Consider the following 19,925-nt stretch of genomic DNA (forward strand, 5'->3'; position numbering starts at 1 on the left):
TCAGGACCGATGGTTATATCCCGTGGTGGAAGGAATCGCGGGGGAGAAAAAAAAAGGGCAAGGGGGTGGGAAGGGTTGGAGTGAAAAAACAAACAAGAAAGGGAAACAGAACTAGATAACAAAAATATCGAATCGAATATGTTTCGCGCGAGACCTATTTTACTTGCCCAGTCAAATAAATTCTTCGGTTATCTTTTTCATCATTTCACAATCAAAGATATTTTTTTTTTTTTCCTTTTTCTTTCATCGAAAAATTATGGACGTACGCGGATAGTTGCGGATGGGGTGAACGGGTTCCAATGTTCGAAGCCGTATCAAGAGAGAGAGAGAGAGAGAGAGAGAGAGAGAGGGGGTAGAGGTGAATGTTATAACGTGATCTGAAAGGATGTGAAACGAGGAGAAAAAGGGTGGAAAAGAAAATAAGATCGAAACCAATAGAGTGGACAGAGCCAGTGGAAAAGGTGGATGTATGCTGATAGAATGTAAAAAGATAGTAAAATGGAAAAATGACGGGTTGCATTTGGACGAAGTTCGTTCGTAGGAACGAACGAATTGGAGGGATAGTATTATTGGAAGCCGAGTAGTCTAGTCGTATATATTCGCGGTGAATACCATTTTAATTATAACCATGATCCATAAGTCGATCCGGTATGAGAGACAACATTTTCTCGATTTAATTAAGCAATTTCGCTTCGCCGAGATTTCTTCTTTCGCGAAACACGGGAATGACATTTTCGTGGATCGATTTATACAAATTTATCCTTCGAAACGGGGACGAACTCGTTTTTCGACGGTTATCCGACCAATTAATCGCGTGCATTAATAATTTCCATCTATTTTTGCTCTCATCGGATATCAAATATGCGTGTATTATATTAAAAAGTTGTTGATAGGTAACTCGGGACGGCAAATTACGCGAAATTTCAAATTATACCGTAATGTAAATATGCAAAGCAAGTTAGCCTTTCGATTCCCAGAGACGAAGCTCAGTTATTTGGTTTGCCGCGTTTATTAGCGAACCAAAATTTTCCCACCCGACAAAATGACCCTTCTCGCCTCTGCCACGGTGCTCCACCAATTTCCTCCATGTTCCTTCTGATTTTCAATTCTCGTTGCTTTCGTTTTGACGAAGCGCAAAAAATCTCTTTACGATTTTTTTTTTTTCCTTTTACGGTCGAATCGACGTTCGACGATAATTCTTTTTATTTTAGAAAAAAAATTCAGATTCTCGTTGAGATAATTCGGTCAAATTCGTAACAGATTTTTCGCTTCAAGATTTCGTCGGCCGGCAGCTTTCCAAAGCTTTTCGAAGCGGGAACGAATTCGGCGACAGTCAAACTAAGGTATAAGATAAAAATTTGTCGAGGAGACGACTTCGATGGTGAAGAATTACCGAGAGACGAAGAAAAATCGTGAGCCGTGCCAATTAAATTTTAGAACTCGGCGAAACGTCGATGCCATCTGGTTTCATACTTTACCTCCGTCTGGAAGTCTTTCCTCCCTTGAAGGATGTCGATAAAATCATACGACGGGTCATCTAATTGTTTTCTTCAACAACTTTCAGAAAGAGTGTCCCCGATATCGTGACAAACGATGTCTCTCCATCCTATCCATCATTCGATTATTTCCGCGGAAAAATCCCTTCCCTCGAGCGGAAAAGCGAAACTCTATAGCTATATCTTTAATTCTTAATTCTCTTCACCCTTTTTGTCCCCCCTTTATTTTATTTTACTTTTTTTCCGTAGTCGGATCAAACGAATCGAAACGAACGAGACGCGCTGCAGTTTCCAAGAGAAGCGCTCGCAATTAGAATATTTTTGAAAACGGGACGGGACAGAAATTGAACAATTAGGACGGTAGAATTAGAATTAAAAATTTCAAGCCTGGCCTGGGTAGCAACTCTTTCTCTCTCTCTCTCTCGTGGCGAGAATTCAAGTTAACGAAAAAAAGAGGAAAAGGAAAGAAACGAGAGAGAAATATTTTTCTTCCTTAATACGTTTCTAATACGACGATAAGTAAGAAAGAAATTTGCACGCGCTTTTAAATAGAAATTGTGCAATTCTAATCTCCTTATAATATCAATAAAAAAAAAAAAAAAAAGAAAACAAAAAACCCTGAAAGAAAAACAAAAAGAAATTAATCGTAATACTCCCGATCGCATCCCACTTCGCATCGATCCATCTTTTATAAAGAGACGTTACCACGATCGTTCGGGAAATATCCTTCTTTTTAATCGGCCAATAATCGATCGATTTTCCTTTCCCCTTTTATATCGCACACCGCTGGAAAACCGGGACATTATTTCATTATTTATGAATCTACTTTTACCGTCAAGCCGGACGCTTTTTCGATTGCGAGCAGCCACGGATTAAATTACCGCCGGCCGGCCGAATTAAAACGCTAATAACCAACGCCCGATATTTATTGGACAGCTTTAGCGGAGTTAAAGTCGAAATCCGTGCGCCTTCACCCATCCCCCCCTCGACACCCTTTCCCCTCGTTACGCCTGCACCTTTCACCCTTTCCACAAAGCGTCCCAAACTTTTACGAACCCTCGAGAGTCTGGCAGCGCCACCATTGTTTCCCAAACAGGGGTTGTTACCACTTTTATGAGGGAGATTTCGAGCTTGGCCGGGCAGATAACTTGGCTAGGCGCTCGTCGCTTAATCGGCCACCATACCCTCCACCACCACGCCTACCAACCCTTTTTCGCCGCACAATTTTAACCCCTCCGTCCTATTCGTTCGTGATCTCGGCACCCTCCTTTGGAATCAAGTGATTTCGGGATCAACTGTAACGGGCCATTTCGGCTTCAACCCGAGCGCTGTTTACGAGCAACCGCCTCTCCTATTTTTCCCACGTGGAACCATCAGAGGGGAATATGGAGATTCAAGGAAAATCGCGACCAAAATGCCCGATAATTTTCTAATTTTACAGGGATAGGATAGGATCCGCCGAGCTTCCAAATCTGACGAGCGTCATAACTCGCGCTCAATGTTCAGCTTTTAATCGCGGCCATCTCTGCTTTATGCGACCCGTGCCAGTGATAACGTCGAATATATATGGTTCCATTAAGCCGGAGATTTTTCAATGAACCTGACACAATGGTTTCTATCTATTCGAGCGGTTGTACTTTTTTCCCCGACTCTGGGATTAATTGATATATCACGGACGAAAGGGGTGTCGAATCGAGAGGCACGATTTAGGGGGAGGGATTTTCGATACCTTTCGTTTAGAATAATTTAATGAGAGGAGAAGAGTGTTCGAAAATCTTTTTTCAAAAAAAAAAGGAGGGAAATTACGCGACAATCTTCGATAGATAATTCGATTTCAAAAGATCCGTCCAACGTCCGTTTTCGAGAAGACACTCTCGTTTCCGATGCAACTCCCATCAAACGCTACGAATCAAACGTTCCTATCGAAGCGTGCAGCTTGTTAATTACATCGTAATAAATACTCTTCGATTCGCCGCCGAATAAACTCGTCGTAAACCAGAGGGATCCGTTTCGAAGCTTCGAAACGTGACGTGACGACAAAGGTGGAAGGCGTAAAAGGAAGAATCATACGGCGTAACGAGAGAAAAGAATAAAAGAGTGGGAGAGGAAAAAATGCGCGTAACAAAGAGTCAGAGAACAGACGCGGACGGATTGACGCGTAGATAAAAAAAAAGATGAAAAGGGCTTTAATTTATTCATCGACACCCCGATAGCATTTTAGACAATGAAACGGTATCGATTTCCCCCTTTTTTCCCTTTTTCTTTTTTCTTTTTTCCTCGTACGAGTATATCGAATCGTACAACGGCAGAGCGTGAAGCAAAACGAGGCTAGTTTTTTTCAGAAGGGCTGACCGTCGCGGAGGAGGGACGGCCGAAAACGAGAGAGGATAGGTTTCATTTAAGCGCATCAATGGCCGAATGTGGGCCGGCCGGTGTTCCGGATCCGGGCTAAAAACGCCTATACGCCTCGACTTCCAACAATTCTCATCCCCGATTAACTTTAACGCCACCACCGGCCTCCCAACAGGCTCCCACCCGTCGAATGCATAAAAATTTCATCGAACGGCATCGGTTGCCGTTCCAGGACTAACGCGCGCGTAATGAAAGCGCTACACGTGCCGCGAGAAATAACGATTCTCTCTCTGTCTCTCTGTTTTCGCTACTCTCTCTCTCTCTCTCTCTGTCTCTCTGTTTTCGCGTGTTTTTTTTTTTTCAACAATCTCTCGCCACTCGTCGACGAAAGTGCCAGGGGGATGAAAATGAACCGTGTCCGCTCGAACCAAGGCCGGGTAGCCAGCTACGTTTTCGAATATTTCGGTAATTGATATTTCGAGTTGAACCACGCGCGATCGTTTGTTTTTCGCGCTGACGTTCGCTGGATCGAAAAAAAAAAAAAAAAAAGAAAAATTCTTTCCATTTTCTAGCCATACCCGAATCTTCTCTCGATCGATTTCGAGCTTCTCCTCTTCTCCGTTTTAATTGATCTTTTCATCTCTTGCGAGCAAATTTGTTATCCGCTCCAACTGGTTACCAATGCTTCGACAATGGCAGCATCGCGGCACCAATCCTCCTTTTGAACCGGTGCAAGAGATCGAGAAGATTTCGCTTCAACAGCTCCCGTCGCCACTACTCTCCAATCTAATTAATTCGTTTAAAGGAATATGCTTATCGAGGTTGATTAAAAGAGTACTCGGGATGAAATCGTACAAAGGACGAGGGAGTTGCAACGACGGCGGGCAAGGATAAACGAAAGGAGGGGACGGAATCTTGGTCCCTCTTCGCTCCCCTTTCCACCATCGGTGTCTAGGTGAAGGGCCCTCTTCGATAAATCACGTGCTCCGACGCCGTGTAAACAGGGCCGCCGACTTAATAAATCTAATTATCTGCGGAAGGCGAGAGAGCGTTCGCAACCGAAGGGAAAATAATTTCTCGAGAGGAGGGAGGATTTTTCGGTGCTTCCGATATCGGAAGCTTCCTGTTCGATCGACTTTAAAACTGTCCGTAAGGGAATATTTATTAGTTTGAAGAGAGATTCCTCGGGTAAATGTCGAACGCTCTGGCATACAAATTTTATGGAAATTTCCTCGGGTATCGTGCCATGTTTGCCCCGTTAAAACGATTTCTATAAATTTCTCCCGGTGAATTCAAATAAACCGTTCCTTATCCGATATTTATTTTCTTTCGTTTTTAATATCCACAGGAAATATTGAAAAGTTTCGAAAGAAGAAAATATTCATTTGCTACTTAATTTGAATAAGTCTTGGAATATTTCGTTTATGATATATTCCATGTTTTTTTCTTTTTTCTTCCCCCCCCCCCCCCGTTTCGTGTCTCTTTTCTCGAAAACGAATCCCCTCATCATCCCTCTTTGAAAAACTTTCTTTTTCCCGAAACTTTTTGATTAGAGATTTGATACCGTGTTTCACGAACTGTCTTTTAATTCTCGACGCAGAATTCAAAGGATCAATTGCCACGAATCAAGCCATCTTTCACCGTCTTTTTACGAGACTGAAAACGAATAAATCTCACGTTTCGCGCCTTCTTTCCTTCCTTCGTTTCCCTACCCTTGTTCCCTTTTTCCTCACTCGTCCCCTCAACCTCGTAAATTATATTTATATTCGATACAGCGCATAACACGTAACACGTGCACGTCGAAAAGGTATATTATTATTAATTGATGTTCGTCAATCCATATGTCAATTAATTATTGTACTTGAAAATACATTCCAGCTCTCCATATACATATACGTACACACGTTATTCATACGTTATATATCATTTATATTTCATACTCCGAAATAATATGTTAATATATATTTGGTCCATAAACTTCTCATTAAACTAATTAATATTGTTACATCAATACCAAAGTGTCTACCCCATCCACTTCCAATTACCTACAAATTAATTCAAAATTAAGTAATAATCCCTTTCGATTCGACCATTTGACCCCGTCCGATCGAATTCGTACGAATATCTTTCCTTTCCCCCCAAATTTCTCTTCCCCTTCCATCTCCTCCCACCCTTTCTTATCTCTCGCTCAATTTACCAACGTCCTTCCTCTCCTTTCTCCCCATCCTCTTTTCCTTTTTATAATCTTCGTTCCACGCTCTTCTCCCTACAACTCCCCCCTCCCATCGACTTCTCGCCGTATTTCCTCCATCGTGTGTCGCGACTACCTCCCTCCCGTGTCAGATTCACTTGTCGTTGCAAGCGCATAAGGGCCTGTCATCTCATTTTATCCACGGCGGAAGTGGAATTTCTTCGCGTGGCGAACGTCGTTATCCTCGAACACGGCCCTTCTTCCTCCGTCGAGGAGAATTCCCACGCGACGCATCGTGAAACCCGGAAGAAAACCCGAGTTTTAACGAGTTAAATAGCGCCATTCCTCGCAAGATTTCTTCACAACCCCTGATCTAGCCGGATGAAAACCGCCATCCGTCATTTCTCTCCCGGGTCGAGCTTTTAGAGAAGAACTCCCGGACGAGACGATCGAGGTTGGAAACTGGACGACGAATGTTCGAACAATGCTCGTAACCGAGAAATTCTTTTTTATTTTCTCACAAGAGAATCCACGCAACCCATCCTTCCCCAACTTTCGTCTCGTTCGTCGCGTCCACTTCGCTTTTAATGCCACTTATACTCGAATTAACACGTCTCCTCTTCTCTGGAATTTTCGCGCGAGTGGAGGAGGGAAAGTATTGTAAAAATAAGGGGAGGGGGGAATCAGTCGAGTATACACGGCTATAAAACAGGCAGTCTCGCCCGCCGAGACGTGGAATTATGTCCGGTCGACGCTGCGACATCGTCGCGGCATAAATTCAAGCTTAACGGCTGCAATTACGCGGTGAAACGATCGGGCAGAATTTTACCCATCGATCTCGTTCCGCTCCAGAAGGATCATTTGTAATTTTATAGCCAGCATTTCGAAATTTCGGTCGGAATTTTCGTATTCGAGTATAAACGTGGATCGATGATCGATTATAATTTCTACTCGAAGTGAATCCTCTCGAATCGTAGCGATCTTAGCATCGTTTCGCTTCGCACGCAATGAAATTCCTCCCGAAAATGCGAAAAATGATGCATTATTTAAGTGCAATAATAATCGCTTCGACTGCCGAATTGATTAAAAATCGCGCAAGAAAAAAGAAATCAGGAACAGAATCTCCTCCAAACTTTCTCCCTCGCTTGATCGCAACGTAATTCTAAAATTTCGAAGAGGATCATTTCCCGGCCATTGATTTCACGGATTAACTCTCATCGTCGTCGGGGAGGAAGTTGGCCGGAATCGGCCGCATGTGGTGGTAATTCATCGATATAGAAAGGCCGTTCCATAGGTGAGTTGTAATTACGATGATCGAACAACTTCGACGAGAAACCATCGCCACCCATCGCCTTCAACGATCGTTTCGAGTTTTCCAACATCTGCACCCGGATCCGAACGAACGAGGAGATCTCGACACGAGGCTTAACGAGGGGATCGAGGCTGGAAACGACGCGAAACTTCTCAAGTTGCCGCGATATTCCGAGGATTTCGGGGGCCATCTCGATTACGAGCGTAATTATATAGGAAACGAGGGCTCGATCGTTAGTTTACAATAAACGGTTTAACCGGGTCGAAAATTACCGAGATTAAAATTCTCTCGGGAGACGAGAGGATAACCTTTTCTCTTTCGTTGCGTGCATTTCGTATCGTTTATGCTTTGAGACGGATTCGGAGATTTTTGAAAGTGGGATCAATTTGAGGCGAGTTTGTCCGAGAGACGAAGATCTCGAAGATCGATGGATGGAAAAAGTTGAATTAAAAATTTCTTTTTTTTTTTTTTTTTTTTTTTCAAGAGTACAGTTGTAGAATAAATAAGCAGCAGGGAAATATCCTATCCGTATATTTCTTTAAGGGATGAAAAATATTCCACCATAATTTAAATATTATTCTAGTCGGTTTCGTTACATTTACCGTGACACTCGTGCGATGCATCTTAATTTAAACGTCGTCCGGCAAGGAAGATGAATGCGAATGCATTTCCTTTATTTCCATTATTAAAGTAGTTCTGCGGATAAAATGCGATTACCACTTTGTCAAACCGACTTTTTCTACCCCGTAATACACTTTATTCCGATACATTAATCGCGATCCTTCTTTTTCTTTGTTTTTCGTGTCATATTATACGCGATTAAATTTACTCTCTCGAATTACACCATCTCTTCTTCGAATCGAAGAATTTATAATTTTTCCGCGCACAACAATTTCCTCCCACAACATCTTCTCGATCGCCTATCGATTTTCGACTCCCAGCAGATGATATGTGTATAGATGGTACAATCGAAGATTTGACGGAATTTAGTTTTGATTCTACGCTCTGCGCTCCGGCGAAAGGGAGTACGATCTCGACGATATACGTTTCCCTCGAATATCTTCTTCTTTCTCTCCGTCCTGATCTTCCGTTTGATTCCGGAGTGTGTACAAATCGAATGGAAAGTGGGTCACAGGCAAACAAGCTTCGTTTATTTCACGTATTGCCGCGATGAGCCATACAATTTTGATCGCGAATTTTGAAATGCAAACGTATCGATCGTGTCTCGAAATTTATTCGAAAATAACTTACGCACATCCCGTTTATTACATTATATTATATTTCGCAGAAACGAAAACGAACACAAGTTCAAATAATTAATAGTATCGTTCGCTTTTTTTTAACGCTATTTTAAAAAATAAAGCCCGACGTACATTTCGAAGTTCAAACTTAAAAAAAGAATTCGAAATAGGATATACGAAAAATGTATACGAAAAGTTATCCCACTATTCTTAAAATCAGAAAATCAAAAAAAAAAAGAAAAAAAGAAAATGCAAAATTCACGATGCCAATGATGTTTGTTTCCAAAAGACACCCCCGTCGTCGCATTCGACAGAAATTCCATTACTTCGAACCTATCAAATTTCACGAACGAAATCCTCGCAAACGAACACGATCGAATCCTCCATCGCTCGTCCAAGCATCAGGATTCCCGTTGCATCGTCACACGGGGATACACGGGGCTGTAATTAAATTAAAGGGCTTCGCGATTTCCTCCCTCGAATATAGTATACAGAAATCCGGAAGCGGATGCATATTGAAAGGACTGGGGCGACAACATGTCCGTGTTCTTTTCGCATTCGATTCGTGGATACACGAATCGAATGTCAAACAGGGAATCCGGTTCGTCGAACGGAGAAAACTGATCCCTCTGTTCAACCCTTATACCCGCCGTATTGTTCCGTTGTTCGGAAATATCACCCCTGCTCGGCCCTTTCTCTGCATTCCCCCGATTCGAAAAATCCTCGATTTTTCCTACTACGCTGTTTCCGCCGAGATCCGTGGAAAGCACCGGGGATAAAGTTATATCGCTTTGCTACGCTCTGCCCACGGTGCACGGGCTACACTCCAACTTTTCGGTAATTGACGAACCCAGGCGATCGTATATCGGCGATATGACCGATTCGAAAATCTTTAACCTCGCGTTATTATCGCCGGTTTACTATCGGGGTTTAGCAGAGGAAAGTCAGGGTAGTGGCTTCCTGCTGAAACGGACTCTGCTGCGCGCTTTCGTCTCTCTCTCTTGTTTTCGATAGGGAGGAGGGTAGTAGGAAATCTCGACGACGACGACGACGACGACGACGACGGGGAGTAGAACAGGGGATATTTCGTCTATTTCTTTTTCGTTTTGCATCCCAACGAATTCTAACTAAACGGTAACGGGTTGTAGGGATGTTTGTCGTAATATCGAGACGGGGAAGGATCGAGTTTTCCGGATGAACAGAGGATGATTCGAGATCGGAAAAATACTGTTTTAATCGATGGATTTTTTTTTTTTTTTTTTTTTTTGGAACGAATTAGAGATTCTTTTCGAGAGAATCGAGGTATCCACGAACCGACAATCCTATACGCGATTAACACGTTTCAGGATTTTACGCGTTTCACAAATGGATGCGTTTTACGACCTTTCTTCTAGGTTTTACAGTTTTCTGACGATCAATTACTTTAACGACGAATTTCAAGAGATAATTTCGATATTCGGGTGAAAATATCGGAATTAAATATCTTCTATACGTTTGGAAAGGTCGAAAAATCAAAATTTGCGCCGTTTAAAATTTTGATTACCCGTCGTCGAAAAATTGTCCCGAATTTTTCTTGAATTTTCGAAGAGCGGGAAAAAAGGAGAGGAATGAAATAAAGAGGAAGGATGGTATCGGCTCGATTGAAGGATCGATCCGCGAACCATCCAAATCCGGATGATCCGACTGTATGACGTTCGTTTATCCTCTCGACGATAAGCCATAGCTGAGTGTCGTCGCAAAAAACGATGCTTTCCCTTCGTCGCAGCCGTTTCCTATCCTAGCTTTCTTCTTCTCTTCCCTCCCTCTCTCTTTCGTCGCGCAGAAAGAGAGTTGCAATCTTTTGAACGTCACGAAGATTCCTTACCGAGATGGTGCAAAAACTGATTGGTTCGCGGATGGCAACGATCGATGGGCGTTGATTCATCGCGCTGAATAACCCCAGGAAATTGAAAATGATGCGTTGAAAACGAGCTCCTGCTCGTCGACGATTCCAAACGCTCCACCACCACCACCACCCGTGGAATTTTTTTCCCTGGCCCGTAATACCGGTTATCAAACCGGTAATTACGCCGCTTTTGTACGGATGTTGTGTACGGATCCATCGATAGCAGTGGAAACCAGTTCGGAACTCGCGATCGGGGTAATAAACGGGGGAGGCGTCGAGAACTTGGTTATTGTTTTCTGACGTGAACGAAATAACCGGGATAACGAGATGAAATAAATAATGGCTGAACGCGATTACGCTGGAAAGGATTATTGTTCCTCGAGATATATATAGACGACGACGACGACTTTGAAATAGTTTCGCGTTAGTTTTAAAATGGAAAACTTTGCTCGTTCCCGTCGAATGAATATTATATCCATATTTTCCACCTATTCACTATCGTCCCGTGTACGTTTCTCTCTCTTCCCAGAATCGACCGTGTAATTTTAATTTTAAATTTTCGAACTCTGGCAAGGAAAGTACGAATTGTTTCCCCGATACGATTAATATTCATGATGTCGAAATACACACACACATATATATATATATGCGCTACAACCATTCCAACGAAACCGTGTTTCGCGGCTACGTAACAACCCGCCATAACATGGACGAGCAACGACTATCCTCGGCAACTTGCCGCGTAAAGAGAATACGCTTGAAAGCTGATCCTCCAACTTGAAGCATTCCGCTTCGGGGGCGAAACACATGGACGGAATCGATGTAGCCGATAATTGCAAAGGTTCTATCCTCGATCGGGCTGGATGTGTTCGATCGACTGGATGGAAGCTCGGTTATTCGCGATACGCTCGATATGTTTATTGCATGATCGTCTTAATTGACTTCCGGCCTTCCAACATTATCGGATTTCCGTTCGCCCCCGGAACCACGTTACGAGTTCTTGAAATTGCATCTCGTCCTCTCTCGTTGTTCACATTCGGACACGTCTTCGTATCTCGATGTAATCGAGACAAATAATCGAGGGGAAATAATTTTGAGGAGGAGCGCGTCTTCGAAATCCTGTCTCTACCTTTTCGAGAGGAGGGGGATCTTTTTGATTCGAAAATTGTCCGAGAGACGGAAAAATTGTAGGGAAATTTGGTTGTTGTTCGAAGAGGAAAGAAGAATTGTATTCCAATTTGGCGATTTTGTTTCGGAAAGATGTCGAAGAGAGAAAATTCACGGACGGAAAGTCAATTATACGATCGAGCGAATATCAAATATTCGTCACCGGTGTCGAATGTATGAATCGATATTTTCATAGAAAACACGGGTGGAAAGTTGATCCACTTTTCAGGGTGGCGAGGACGATATTCCACGCGTTTGGCCAAAGTGGTTTCGCCGATTCGCGGAGGTACCTTTTAAGCAAACACGCCGATAACATCAAATTCCGCATATTCGATCCGACTACAAATCAACCATCGACAGTTATCTCGTTACACTTTCGATACTTTCGGTATTTATGGGGGGGTAAAACGTAATCTACGTTGATCGGTTATTCGTGTGTATATATATATATATATATATACATGCACCCATCGTACAAAATTGTATCTCAATTCCTCTCTTCACGTACGATATATTTGCTATTCGTACGCATTACATACCTCCCCTTCGTCGATTCGTTCTATCGTCCGTGCTTCGTCCGATATTGTCACGAACGTGGTATATGATACCTTGATTAAACGGGACAATATCCCAAACTTGAACGCGGAGAATATTATTTAATCAATCGGCAGGACATCGTTTCAATCGATTTAATCACGACTAACCGTTTGCCCCGACCGTGGGATGAACGCGTTCTGCCTTTGATCATTGGGGGGATGATTAAAAATCCGGGAGGGGAAAATGGGGAAGTTAAAAAAAAAAAAAAAAAAAAAATGGACGAAATGGATTAAAAATTTTCATTAAATTTCGCTAACGGTGAACACGGATTTTTCATAATCCCGATGCACTGACAAATTCAAAACACCAAACACGAGGCGCACCGGTGGCCAAAACCATTTTCATTATTCGTCTCACTTTTATACCATGGCATTTACAGCTCGAAATCCAACGGGCGTAACACCTCTCCCAATGCGGAGAATAATTCTATTTGTTATGTATGTATATAATATATATATATATATTTTTTTTTTCATCCATCTCTTCGCGTGGAGTGCGCGCATCTCGCGTAAAAAAAAAAAAAAAAACAATTCGAAGGTACAATATTGAATATTAACCCTTTTAACGATTCTTTTCTTTTTTTTTTTTTTCCAATAGTAATTCTAATGTCTCTAATAAATATTGCTAACTCTTCTCCTTTTATTTTATATTTCGAATTCTATTATCCTGTTACGTTTCGTTTTTCGGGAAAAACAACGTTTACTCGGTGAAAACAACGGTTGACTTCGGATTAAAGCGAACTAGGGAAGAGGAAACAGAGAGTTTGTTTGTGAACAACAAAAGCTTCGAGACGTGCGTTCAAAGTGTAACGTGATCGCCGTTGTTAGGAGTTTATGAGTTTCTCTTTTCACCCCCTCCCGCCCTCCCCCACCCCCCTTACTTCACTCTTTTTAAAAACGTTCGAACGATAAAATACAATGAAATTAACAGAAATTTTTGTAAACTATGTAATCATAAGAAAAATATAAAAAAAAATATCGAATTAAAATATTTAATTAACAGATTTTATGAATTGTTTTTACCGTTTTTCTGGCATAATATTATTATCGAAAATAATAACATATTATACATTTATATAATATATATATATATATTATATATTATAATATTATCGTTTATAATATCATTTTTGAAAATAATTTTCAATAATAATATTTAGACAAAGGTTATAAATATATTATACATTAAAATTATATAATATTTTCAATAATAATATTTAGCAAATTAATATTATAATAATTTTATTTTCAATAATTTATAACTTATAACATTAATATATAATACATCTATAACTTGATCTTTATTTAAATATTATTCATTGAAAATATATATCATTGAAATGAATATTATATGTATTGAAAATAATGATTTTCGAAATATTATTTCTGAAAATTATTATTTTATATTTTATTTAGACAATAAAGTTATAGATAATATGATATAATCAAAGTTATATGTTATCGAAAATACTATTATATATCATATATATTATACATATTTTTATAATAATTTTCAATTTAGAAGATTGTTATAAAAATATTATAATTTATATAATAACACTATTTAAACAATAATGTAATAAGTATATTGTATATTAAAGTTACAAGTTGTAAAATTATCATATAACATACGTGCAAAAATTAAAATAACACAAAAGAAACGCACAATAGAACAAAAGAAAAGAAAAAAAAGAATTAAACATTATCGTTATTTAAATATAGGGCCATTGTATTAAACTTGTTGCAATAATCACCGGTAATAGTAATAATCGATTAAAATTATTGCGATAATCGACGATAATAAAGCATGCAAATGTATAAATAAAAAATATAAATGTACATACCAGATGCAGTTTTCGTGGAGTGGTCCTCTTCGTATGCAGATTTCGTCAAAAATTGCAAATAAATCCTTTTTGCGTCGTACAATTGCGACGAAACGTAAATAGCGAGCGCGACGCGACGTTTTGTTGATATTAACGCTTCGAACGCCGAAAGACGAATGCCGGCGTTCGAAGTGTATTCGTATCCCCTCTCCCATTTAATTTCGACCGAGAAATTACGAACGTAGAAATATATATTTTGATTCGAAAATTTTTATCCGAGATTTAAGATTTATTGTTTTCGAAGGTCCAGGATGGAAGCTGCGCTTGTTTTTCTCTCGATCATCGTTTCCAATCGGTATTTCCAACATCCGGTCGGCCTGAATAAAAACGAAATTGTGAAAAAAAAGGAGATTAAAAAAAAAGGAAAAAAAAGGGAAAAAAAAAAAAAAAAAAAAAAAAGAAAAAAATAGGTGGTTAAATATTGAACAAACGGGGACAACGCGATGTTTCTCATTTCGGAGATGGTTAAAGAAACACGCGAAACATAACGAGTTTGAATGGGTTAAATGGAAATCGAAGGTTTTTCTCTGTTGATTCACGACGAATTTAGTCACCATCGAAACAAATTAAACGGTATCAAAACTCGACTCTGTTAACAAATGCGTTTGTACAAACGTATTGCCATTCATTCTCGCGTATCACCCCCTCTTTTCATTCCGCTTCATCCCCCCTTTTTTTTTTCATTCTCGAACTCTACCAGCAATGCTCGTAAAATCGAGGCAATCGTCATGATGTTCATATCCATATCGTACTATTAACTCTTCCCCTTTATTATTATTATTATTTTTTTTTCTTTTTATCGTATACCGTCCTATCACGTACACCGTGTACGTATAATACTGACGATATTCGATAACTCGCGAAAATAATACAAAAATATATATATATATATATTAAATTACAATTATCGAAGCGAAAACATCGAGAGAGATGAGAAACATTTTATATATAAAATTATCGATGGAAAAATACTCACCCATTTCCAGACCACCAAATACTGGAAACAGTTTCAAAGCAACTGCACCACGGTTATCCGTCGATATTCCCGCAAATCCATCGTCCATTATCAGCCGCGATCACCATGACAATGCAGAGTTACCGTTCCAAGTAGACGTCGTGATCTTGGACTCCTGGATTCTATACCACGGTTCGCTCCATGCTGGGTTGGGCAATCTCTCTCTCTCTCTCTCTCTCTCTTTCCCTCCGTTCCTAATCTTCGTGGGTATAATTCTAGACAGTTCGTCGAATGCCCCCGGGCGTTGCATTCGAGGCTACGCGATTCTCCTTGTCTTGCGGTTAATAAACACTGTGGAAACTCCGCTGATCAGTCGTTCCCGGCGAATCGTAGCCGGGGAAACTAGCTCCAACTTCCGGGGATACCTGCCCGCCATATTTCGAAATCTGTCGCCCATTGATTTCGCCCATTTCCCATCCCCTCTATCTCGCGCTATCTCCAGATCCAGAGAAATTATGGAGAATTCGGAAGGGGAGAGGGAAATTTCCATGAAACTCGTTTATACATTTTCGATCTGGAATATTTCGAAATCCGGATATTTTCAACTCGCAAAACTCGTATATATATATATACATATCCTTGAACGATGCAAAATGCAGAGAAAGAGACAGAAAAAGCGTAGGGAATAATCGAAGGACCGGGAGGGCTCGTCCTTTACGAATTTCCACGGGGGCGAAAAAATCGTACCGGTTGCCAGCTTTCCCACGAAGATTCCTCCCCCCTCGATCCAAAGCCCCGGTTCGGAAAACGCGCAACTGTAAGGCATCCTGTACCCCCTACCCCTCCCCACCCTCCTTCCCCGCCTTTTCGAATTTTGTTTGTTAAAAAACGCTTTGTTCCTTCCCGCCATTTCCCGCCACTAGTATCTTTTCATCCTCGTTATCGCGAGGGGAGAGGAAAGGGGGCTGCTACCTCGTACCATCGTTCGTGACCGTACGATTAATATTACACACGGTGAGAGAAGGAAAAAAGAAATTCGACTCGTCGGCCGACGTGTACTGGCATGCGAACGCGCGGTAAAACTGTGGAGGATTTTATTCTCTCGTGTATAAAATAAAAGAGAAGGAAAGTGAAGGAAAAGGAGAAGAAAGGGAGAGGGGGGGGATGAAATCGGGGGCGCGAGAGGGTGTAATCGACCGGTGTACCGGTTATTGCTACCGTGGATACCACGATCAGCGAATATCTAGACGCGGGGGCGTGGATCGCAATATCGAACCGAAGTGAAAACAGGGTCAAACTGATGACACCGTTCTCTCGTTGACGTGCCTCGCAGAGATTATTCCAACTAGCAGTCGATCCCGACCTAAATACAACGTCAACCCCTTGTCCCTTGCCCCTGGAACATTCTCGTCGGACCGTCGCTCTTTCCGCGGACATTTTCGCGAATTCGACGATTTTTTTTTTTTTTTGAAAGAAAGGAAGAAAAAGAGAAGAAAAGGAAAGAAAAGGAAGAGGAAGAAGTTTCGCGGTCCTCCTTCCTTCGCGATCGCGAGGAATAAAAATTTTTATCGCCGATATGAAAAGACACGCGATTGGAGATTTTACGAGGGCGGGGAGGAGAAGCCTCGAGGGAGATTCGAGGTTTCCAGTTTTATACCATTTGCCCGATTCCCCGCCCCGAGTGTCACGGATCGCGTGGAAGGAGGATGAGCGACAATGTTTAGCGTTCATCCGGAATGCCCATAATCTGCAGGGTGGCGCTACCGAATGGCACTTTACCAGACGTTATTGTGCCCTGGAATTATACTTAAGCCGCGTGGAATCCCCGGGGAGACCTAATAAAACTGAACAAAAGAACGGCGATGGCCGATGGAATTTATTCCGACCTTTGAATTTCAAATTTCGGCCAAGAGAAGACATTCGAACGAATCTGTTCCGTGTCTCTCGATATCTGTTTCACGTGTCGATCCAATTCGACCACGAGATAAGAAGAAGAAGAAAAAAGAAAAAAAGATTCGCCCTTTATTCCATTGAAAGAAAGAGCGCCGGTTGATCTATACATCGATCATGTAGTCTCGTGTTGTATATAATCTAACTGTGTTATATATATATATATATATATCGTCACGAGTATCGTAATCCTGGTTCCACGAGATAAAGAGGACGCTTGTCGAAATGGTCGATTTACGATGGTAGTTCCCTTTATCAGATTTCCAAACACCATTTTCATCAGAGGCGGTCCGTATGATGGAGAATCACGGTGCAAGGCCTTGCAAGGGAATGAAGACGAGGGATGGCGGAGGGGGATGTCGGGATGGAACGCGATGAAAAAGGAGAAATTGTCGGGCGTAGGTGAACCTATCGCGGAGCGCCATCCAGGCAATACCCGAGAAGCTTTATGAACGATTGGACTCGTATTTCCGACGGGAAGGTACATCACCGTGGACGTTTCCACGGCGAAAACAACGAGAGAGCGAAGCACCGCCGCGGCAACGAAGGAAATATGAAAGCTACGCCTGATCGAGCATCTATATCTATATATATATATATATTTCATAACTCACGAGAGCCGAGAGAATTCGGTGAAAAAGAAATCGTCACGAGTATCGTTTTTAAGTGGCCCGTGAAATCTCGCTCCCTCGTTGGGCTTATGCTCCCTTTTTTTCATTCCACGCGACGATCGGGTATCTCGCCTCTTTCAACGCTATTTTTTGAACGCGCTCGCTCGCGCCAATCTCTGGCAACCGACCAAGAAACTTTCGAGGCTGCCACGATCCAACCGCGGTACAGTAATGACCTCAAGGACGTTTTATCTCCAACCCTTTCCTCCTTCCATCCCCTCTCCCCCGCTTTCTTCGTCCCCTTTTTACCAACGTTCTTTCTCGTCTCCGCTCTGTCTCCTCATTTCTTTTTTTTTTTTTTTCTCTCCTTCTTTTTTCCCGCCGCTCCCAGCATTGGATGGATTTTAAAAGCCATTTCATCGGCAATTTACGTCCGGATTCGGGCTAATTAGCCGGAGAATTGTTTGCGATTCCTCCTCGCCGCGATTTCTCCCCGCGCCCATCATCCGCGTAATTAAGCCCGCTCGCGAAACCCATAAAACATAATAAACCCCGCCCTCTGCTTTCTTCCCCTCCACCGGACAATGCGGCGATATTAAAAAATTTTCCGCGGGAAAAATTCGGGAATTATTACTTCCGCGATTACAATAATCCGTAGAATCTAGGCCGTGCTAATCACGTTTTGATGATCGATCCGAGAAGGATCGAAGCTTCGAGACCCACGCGTTCCCCTCGCGCGATAAAACGAAACGCTTCGATGATTCCCCGATCCATCCCGTTCTCGCTTTTCCAGCGAGATGAAAGCCGGCGCAAAAAAAAAAAACGAAGAAAGAAAGGCTCACGCGGTTTACAGGGTATTACGCGCAATCCATACCGATGTAATCCCGACGCCCATCCCCTTCCTTTTCCCCCTGGTCGAAGGTCGCGAGAAATTCCCGATGAGAATCGGCAAAGGGGGATCCACCCAAGGGGGATCCATCAGACCGCTGTTCCATATATGTATGCACGTGGTAATTCCACCCTTGGAGAATTCCTCGCGGTCTGGAAACGCGATACGAATTCGAACGTTTCTCGAATTAATTCGTTCCGACGACACCTTTCTCGCGTCGAATGAGATACGGTATTATTCTCCTTCGCGAATAACCGGATCGTTGATGTGGACGATGACGATCGGATGAAATATTATACGTATTTTTTTCATCTCGAAGCAAACTGACTGGACCACCTTGAACTTCCATCGGTCTCGGTGATTGTGACTCGCCGACATATGACTGACAACACACGCGAGTACCGTAAACTGTCGTCGATGTAACGTGCGCTCCGTGTTTTCGCAACACGTGCATCTAAAAAAAAAAAAAAAAGGTCGAGAACACACAGGAAAAAGAGCAGAAATCTCTCGAGCCGGGTTACGCGCACGAAGAGTTTGCGAAACCGTTCCTCGACAACCCGGTAAAAAGAAATTTTCAAATCCCCTTTCAACAACGCGGTAAAACGCGGCTCTAAAATACGCGTTACCCACAAGTTGCACACTTGTGCAACTTCGCGGCGATCTTATATACATATATACCTTTTTTACACGAACCCGAAACGAGCTTGTATCACGCGAATACCGTGGAGCCAACTTTTTGTTTCCCATATATTAATCCCTCCGCCACGAGCGATATGTAAATTAAAAATGGCTTTACGACGGGGCGAGAAGAATTTTCCGCGGCAAGGATAACAAGAATTAGCGAGACAGTTTAACTCCGGGGAAACTCCGTCCCCTTTCTTTCGTATCCGCGCGCGGATGGAAGACGATTTGCATGATTTATAAAAGCCGAGGAGAGGAAGGGAATCCCTCCTCGAGATACGGGCGAAGGTCAGTCAGAAATTCGCAATTCGCAAGGAGGAGAGGATCCCTCTCGCCGTGATTTCGACGATTCTCCCATACATACATGCATGTCGTTATGCTAATATCGTCGATCCTCCACCGTCGAATTTTGCAAAGAGGCGCGGCCCGGGCACAATGGCGGAGAGGGTCCGGGCTCCTTTCTCGAACGTCTCGGCCGATCTCTTCTTCGAGGGGTTGAGCCTCGAAGGGGGGTGGCTCTTTTTTTGAGAAGAGAATAACAGCGTCTCGAGCTTCCGGATGATGATAATAATAATAATAATAATAGGGATCGTTACGCGGGCTCGGGCGTGCAACTCGTCTGGAAAAGGAAAGGAAAGGAATCGCGAACTCGAATTGCGAGCCCATCTGAAAATTCGATCCGCGAGGCCGACCGGATTTTATTATCAAGCGTCGAG

General features: G+C 42.2%; 2 protein-coding genes across 9 annotated transcripts in view; one reads left to right on the forward strand and one right to left on the reverse strand.

Moving 5' to 3' along the window:
- The window catches only part of LOC100867009 (DNA helicase MCM9), a 77,999-nt gene extending 60,941 nt beyond the window's left edge, over positions 1-17,058 (reverse strand). For all 6 annotated transcript variants that reach the window (XM_086914331.1, XM_086914330.1, XM_086914336.1 and 3 more), the window contains exons 1-2: positions 15,100-17,058; positions 14,085-14,440 (exon numbers count right to left, since the gene is read on the reverse strand). The gene's annotated coding sequence lies outside the window, so the exon portion shown is untranslated. The remainder of the gene's footprint in view (positions 1-14,084; positions 14,441-15,099) is intronic.
- LOC100867244 (zwei Ig domain protein zig-8) overlaps positions 1-19,925 on the forward strand; it is a 90,018-nt gene that overhangs the window by 39,920 nt on the left and 30,173 nt on the right. The gene's annotated exons all lie outside the window — the stretch shown is intronic.

The sequence above is a fragment of the Apis florea genome, unplaced genomic scaffold (assembly GCF_048593485.1).
Source record: "Apis florea isolate Af1SG1 unplaced genomic scaffold, ASM4859348v1 contig_3587_pilon, whole genome shotgun sequence".
NCBI lineage: Eukaryota > Metazoa > Arthropoda > Insecta > Hymenoptera > Apidae > Apis > Apis florea.